Source organism: Eptatretus burgeri, chromosome 4 (assembly GCF_056783735.1).
Source record: "Eptatretus burgeri isolate ZD-2024b chromosome 4, Ebu_testis_v1, whole genome shotgun sequence".
NCBI lineage: Eukaryota > Metazoa > Chordata > Myxini > Myxiniformes > Myxinidae > Eptatretus > Eptatretus burgeri.
This window is the reverse complement of record NC_140964.1, coordinates 91,848,798-91,856,286: the sequence shown is the minus strand read 5'-3', so window position 1 is coordinate 91,856,286 and position 7,489 is coordinate 91,848,798. Positions and strand designations below refer to the sequence as shown.

General features: G+C 47.7%; 1 protein-coding gene across 1 annotated transcript in view; it reads left to right on the top strand.

Moving 5' to 3' along the window:
• The window catches only part of SMYD4 (SET and MYND domain containing 4), a 111,854-nt gene that overhangs the window by 62,730 nt on the left and 41,635 nt on the right, over positions 1–7,489 (top strand). The window lies entirely within an intron of this gene.

The window sequence follows — 7,489 nt, the reverse complement described above, 5'->3', positions numbered from 1 at the left end:
ATTATCATTGGAGGCAGCTTATTGGACGCAGCTATAGTAACTCCTTTGGCATGGTAACCATCAAAGCGACCAGGCGAATAATTAATAGGTGCAACCACCATTCGGAGACCGCCGTCTGGTTTACAACCACCCGCCATGATCTCACCACTATCTGGTCTCCGAACCTCATAGAGTGTTTCAATACCGATGTTCAAATGCTTGAGCTCAGATAACAGACAGGTGATCATCCTCTCTTCTGGATAGGACATTCCAGTCACCCACCCGAAAGGACCGCCTCAGATTAACCCAAGATCGCTGTCTGGTGGACGACAACTCAGCACCACCCCAACACACTACCACAATCTGACCCAGGAAGGTTACCCCGTGGTTTTCCTCCTATCATCAAAGAGTGGGGGTCCCAAAGGCTTTGCCCCAATCCTGTCATATGGTGAGCTGCCCTGCAGAGGGAAGCTGCATCGGAGGTACTCCCACGGAGTGGGTTTTCAATTTTCTTTGCATTTTTCTTGTGTTTTGTGGAGTGAAGGGTTTTACGGTGGCCGGGGTGCAAATCCTGCCACCAACCTCCTACAAAAAGTAACCCAACTGCAGGAGGATGTCCGCAGGGAGCAAATCCCATTGAAGGTTTATTTCACTTTCACTATGACCACCTTAGGACAATCATTCAATTCTGGTAGATTTCTTAAAACTCTTAGTATAGATCTAGTGAAGGACATTTCGGAAACTTATTGTGCATGTTCGCCTTCCCCTTATTTATATAGTCCTTGTGGACACATAGCTTCTGGAAATTAGAAAGTCATTGGTAATAGTGAAATTAGGGATCTGATGAAAATGGGAGCTAAATATAGGAAACCAGTTACTCAACCTTGGAGCTGCATTATGTCTTCAATTGTGGATTCTGTCTCTACTTTTGTTAACTTTAACTTGGTACACATTTTGTTATTTGTAAACGGTTTCAGTGCATGGTTTAACAGAGTTGTGGAAGTCCTGGATAATAGAATTATTCATCGACCGACCGTGAACGCCAATAACTCAAGAAAAAATAATTAAATAATAAATTAAGATTCTTTTTAAAATACTGTCATGGGTCTGGCGGTTCAGGTTAATCCCCCCCGGCCCAATTTGTGGTGACGGGCGGTTAACACCGCCAGCCCGGATAGCGGAGTGGTTTTCCTTAAGAGGCGGACACGTTGATCCTCGAAGATTATAACGTGCATGGGAGGGGTGAGGCGCGGCACTGGCGGAATGATGGAGACACAGATGGATGCACAGGGGGATTTCTACTTGAACCCCACAACACATAGACGGACACAGCAACTTCTAATATACACGTGATTTAATGAAAATAGACAAATATTTACAAGGGACAATAATTCAGATACAATAATAATCGTGAGATAAATTAATCCTAAAGTCGAGGCGGCTCTACACACAGACTTAAATACAGACAAGGGGGAAACAAAATAAAAGAGAATCCTTCCTTTATTCTGGCACTTGACTTGTCCAGAGATGGTCTTTGTGGAACTTGGAATTGAGGCGTTTCGTCCTGCATGTGTCGACGCGCCCAAAATATGGTGCCAAGCCGCTCTCTCGCAGAGGGAAAACATACGTCAGGCAATTTGTGAGCGGTATTCAACACCAGGGCTCAGAGACCCCGTGTGGCTTCTTTGTGCGTCGATCGTCCTCAATGACTTACACGAAGCTTCAGGGTCCATCTGTCACGACTAAACCAAGAGCCAATGGCTAGCGTTTTGTTCAGTACATGAGCCATTTCACCTCAGCACAAATACGAGTATCGTGCCGTCTTCTTCACGCGTCGAAGGAAAGCCAGCTGTAAAGCCCTGTTCTTAAACGCTATCTCCGAGCTACGTTATCTCTCGACCACGTGCGTCCCTCACTCCAAACTTTTCCAACCAAGCCAACAACCTCCTCACTTCTTTATCTCTCCTGACGTCACACTGAACAACCATTCCACCTCAGGGGCGTGGCTTGCTCGCACGAAAGCCCGGGATGCGGGGCCTCTGCCTGTTCAGCACGCCTGGCTCGCTTGTAAGTGCAAAAACGTGGGAATAGGTCACTACCACAGATAGGGGGCAATCACATACTTGGGGAACTTATCCTTAATCCCTATCTAATTAACACCGCACCACCACCGTGCGGTGACACGGAACACTTAAGCTCACACTTTCCCGACTTGATTACATCGAGATGTCTCCTACACGTCCACGGAACAAACAACTTGATACGATCCTATCTTTCCTATTAAATTCCTCCATCTACCCCCGCAACCGTAACAATACATTATAAATATGCAGTAAAATAATTTATTGGTGGTTGCTAAGATACGCAGTGCAGCATGTTAAAATTTGCTTTTAATGACAGTTTTAATATTTGAATGACAGTTTGAGTCGATGGTTGGATGGAGGTGCTGTGTAATGGACATGTTTACAAGGTGAAGTGTTTATCACTTAATATATTGTTGCGGATTTGGAAAGCTATCGCATTCAACATTCAGGTCCTTTAGCTCAGTTATATCGGTAAGTACATGTTGCCAGTTAGGGTCCCGACCCTAGTCTAATTTGTAATTTAATGTTCCTGCGCTGTGAAGCTGTTTTAAATAGTCAGGTTCTCTTTTAGTTTATTTTCACACCACCGCCAGTGCCAGTGACATTACCGCCGACCACACCGCATCGCCCTCTCCTGCGTTTACTTCCTCGACTTGGCCAATCGCGGGGTTTGCACCCATTTTGGCGAATGAGAGGAATGCGAGGGCACATGCGCAGAAGGTCGTCTGGTGTGAAGAAGGCGGAGCTCGGGGAGTGGCCACGCGGCAGCCCTCGACCAATCGAGAAGAAGCGGTAGGCGGAGCCACGAAACTCACCCGCTGGAGACTCCACCCAGAGGGATGGGAGCGCCCCACCCACCAAGCGTCTATCCAATGGCGAGCGGACAAGGAGTCAAACGATGTTTCCTGTCCAATGGGAGAGCGAGCGGGGAGGAGACGAGCTTTCGACTGAGCGGGAGGAGGGGGGGCGGATATAAGGGTCCTGAGGAGATTATCGGGGTTGGCTCTCTTGAAGTTGTTCTGGTACATTTCTGTCCTCTCCTCCCGCTTCTTCGCTTCCCGGCTCACTACTTTGGCCTCTCCGGCGACCGGCCTCGTCCCTGCTCCAGAGCCTACGTCTCGGCCCTTTGCGCCTGGCTAGTACGGCGACACCAGCCCCAAGAGAAGAGGACGTCCAGCCGTGCTACGCGGCCAGGTAGCCTGCCGCCCCCTGGCTCTCACAGCCGGACTGTCCTCCTCGGCTGGAGAGCCGCAATAAAGACCCAAGAGGGTCCGTGTGTGTGTGTGTGTGTGTGTGTGTGTGTGTGTGTGTGTGTGTGTGTGTGTGTGTGTGTGTGTGTGTGTGTGTGTGTGTGTGTGTGTCCGTGGGCCCGTCCGATAAGTAGTGAACTGTTAAGTACTTTTGCCTGTATATTATTTGCCATGCTTGATATTCGGTATAGCTCTCCTCTTGCGTGCTCCCCTAGTTCCCCATCATTGGGAAATAAATATACCCCATTGTTTAAATGTACTCAGCACGTCGTGTCATCTCTCCATTGACTGGGTGTGTCGTGCGTGTGGGAAAGTGAGCAGTCATTGCCGCTATAACGGAGTAACAGGATAATCAGGCCGGCAGAACTTGGCGATTAAAACCGCTCGGCTTCGCACACGGAATGTGCTCGCTAAGCGGCTTGTTTCCGTACGAGTTCCGTTGAGGGTGAAATACCCCGGTAGCTGTATCACGTAGGTACTTAGGTATATAGAGAATTTGGCTATTCACCCTACCCCACGTGGTCTACCCATTGGCGTATTTCGGTCCAAAATAACCAGGACCCGCCGACCTCGGACTTCTCCAGGCCGGCGATCTGTAATTCCGGGCGATCGAGCCGAGGCTTCCCCACTGCTCCATCGAGGGTCTTGATCGTGGCGACGCGCCGGCGAAACCACAACAATATTATCATATAAAGTAGTGTATGATTGAAGTTATTCATATGTAGTAATACTTTCAATTATAGTGAGAATTAAACAAGTTTGAATGAGGATATTGCGTTGCTGTGTTGACTGACTGTCTGGACACAACTTTGAGGTTGTGGGTCCATTGATGTTGAGTAATCTACTGATGTGCATCTGCTACCGGGGTTGTGGATCTGCCATTTGAAGAGATTCTGGGCTGAAAGGATCGAAACTTTGATGAAAAATGGTGCCCAGCTGATGATCCGGGTGGTTGGGAAATTCATAAATTCCTGGGGAATGGGAGGTGTAAGATCAGTACATGGACAGTGAGAAATTTAAATTCTTGATGTAATTGCAACTTTGCTGTTAGGGTGTGGTTCAGGCTTATCAAATCAGAGGAGACAATAACCAGGGAGAGTCACTAAGGAATCTGGGATGTTCTGTGGGAGGAAGAATTCCGGTGAACAGGTGATGTCTGGTTTATGGATTGAGATATTTGTCAGGTTAGAGTGGAGACCCTGGATGTTTAAGGACCACACAGTTAGAGATAGTGGGAGGGGATGTTAGGAGGGTGCAGGATGGGGGACTCTACAGGGTCAAGGTGAGGCTTTAGTGGGGTGAGGGGGAAGGTTTGAGTGTGTGGAGTGTGGGGGAAGGTTTGAGAGTGTGAGGTGTGGGGGAAGGATTGAGAGAGTGGGATTAGGGGTAAGCATTGAGAGAGGGTAGGGTGAGGGGGGAGCATTGAGAGTGTGGGGTGAAGAGGGATGCAGTAAGGGGGGACATGAAGCTTTGAGCCGGTGAGTGGGGTGGATGCTTATTCTGATTTGACAAATTTTGACAAACAGAGATACAGGTTATTGGATTGGATAAGATCCCTTATTTTATGCATGGAGAAACACTATGCTGTACACGTGGGTGGATGATTGGTGGACCAAACGCCAAGCAAACACCTCTGAAAAATAATTTTTGTGAAGAAGAAAAGACATAGTTCCGATTGAAAGTCTTCACCCCCTTTAAAAATTTTCACCTTTTGTTGGCTTGTAGCCTGGAATGAAATTCCATTAAATCAGCCTTTTCCACCTTTATTTACACATCATTACCCACAACTTACAAATGAAAAACCAATTCTAAAAAATTAAATAAAAATCCAAAACTAGAATATCTTGGTTGGATAAGTGTCCACCCCTGTAAGTTAATACTTGGTGGAAGCACCTTTGACAGCAATTACAGCTGTGAGTCTGTTGAGATAGGTCTCCACCAACTTTGCACACTTTGATTGGGCCATATTTGCCCATTCTTCTGTTAAAAAAAACTCTTCAAGCTCAGTCAATTTGCACAGAGAGCATTGATGGACAGCCATCTTCAAGTCATGCCACAGATTTTCGATTGGATTTATGTCAGGGCTCTGAGTGGGTCACCCAAGGACATGTATCCTTTTGTTCCTTAGCCACTAAGCTGTAGCTTTGGCTGTGTGCTTCAGGTCGTTGTCATGCTGAAAGGTGAACATCTGTCCCAATTTCAGCTTTCTTGCAGAGGGCAACAGGTTTTCCTCTCAGATTTTTCTGTACTTTGCTTCATCCATTTTCCCTTCTATCCTGACAAGTGTCCATTCCCTGCTGATGAGAAACATCCCAATATCATGATGCTGCCACCACCATGCTTCACAGTAGGGATGGTGTTCTTTCAGTGATGTGCTTTGTTTGGTTTGCGCCAAATGTAACATTTTACATTTCGGACAAAAAGTTCCATCTTGGTTTCATCAGACCACAAAACGTTTTGTCACATGGTTTCAGAATCTCTGAAATGTGTTTTTTGCACACCTCAAATGGGACTCAATGTGGGCTTTTTTAAGTAAAGGCTTCCTTCTTGCCACCCTACCATACAGGCCAGACTTGTGGAGTGATTAGGACATTGTTGTCACATGCACGCAGTGACCAGTCATTGCCATAAAGGCCTGTAGCTCTTTTAAAGTTGCCATTGGCCCCTTGGTGGCCTCTCTGATCAGTCTCCTCCATGCCTTTGTCATCCATTTTGGAGGGACAGCCTGATCTAGGCAGGGTCTTGGTGGTACCATACGCCTTCCACTTCTTAATGATTGTCTTGTCTATCCTCCAAGAGATATTCAAGGCCTTTGAAATATATTTATACCCATCCCCTGATCTGAGCTTTTCCACAATTTTATCCTGGAGGTCTTTTGAAAGCTTATTGGTTCTCATGCTTGATTCACTGTGAAATGCACTACCCAGCAGAGGAAACTGACAGGAACAGCTGATTTTATTCTGAAATAATCAGAATCACAATTTAACACAGGTGGAGGCTAATTAACTTGGTGTGTGATGTTGAAGGTGATTGGTTACACCTGAGCTAATTTACAATTGATATTGTTACAGAAATGGCCCTTATGGGACTACTAAGTATAGGATTAGCTCAGATCCCCCATTGAATTCATGTATAGATAGGTTGTTTGGTGAAATGGACGTCATATGTGTGTCGGGAGGTGTAAAAGACTGTTTTTGTGTTCGTGCTGTGGTGGTGAAACGAAGGATCGCTCTTCTTCCTCCCATCCTGGACGAAGCCCCGCCCAGTCGGCTGAGGGGTGTGGCCTGGAGAGGAAGTTACGCGAAGGGGAGGAGCTTTTGTCGGCGGTCGCTAAGAGAGGCAGTCCTCGTGTGTCGAAGCGAGAGAAATGAATGCTTCGTAAAAACGGGCTCGTGTGTCGATGAAGGAACGAGCGAGAGGGAAAGCGAAGACCTCAGGTTGAGGCTCAGTTTTGGCAGTTTGGGAAACTGCAGTCAGTTGAGAGGCTGCTCGTGTTTTGGAAGCGAGTGAACGAAGGAGGGACAGTGTGGAATCTGCCGGTACAAAAACGGCAGTCGGCTTTGAGAGGCTGCCTGCACGTGGAGTCGACGATCGACTCATACGGGGAGGTGATCGACCAATTCGGCCTGCATCTGGCCGTGGAGCCTCCGTCCGTACTCACCTCACGGCTCGACACGTAGTCTATCTGCCTGCGGAGCTCGGCCTCTCGACTTGGGCCTTGTCTGGAGGACAGGCCAGGCCTGGATTTGTATGCTGGACCACGAGGGAGATCGGTTGAGGCCCATCGTCGACATTGCGCGGGGCCGGAACGCGCTGGGGAGAGCGTGCGCACGCGGTGACTTGGGCAGGAGTACGACGCCTCCATTTCGCCATGCGGCACGTTCGAGGGGGAGTTCAAATCCGTGGACATTCGCCTATTGCAAGCGACATTCGTGCTTTTTGGACACTTTCCTCTCATCCATGGGGCATCACCAAGTACTCTGTCTGCATGCCTGCTGTCTGTCTGTCTGTTTTGTCTGCACGTTGTCCAAGGCATATCTCGGTAGGGACCCCCTCGAAACCTGCACTCCGTAGTCCCCTAGTTAAGAACGGGTTAAAGATAGTTAGTATAAACATTGTCGTGTTTATTGCTTGTGTTGTGATCCCTGATGTTCCCCAATAAATCTGGTTAATTCG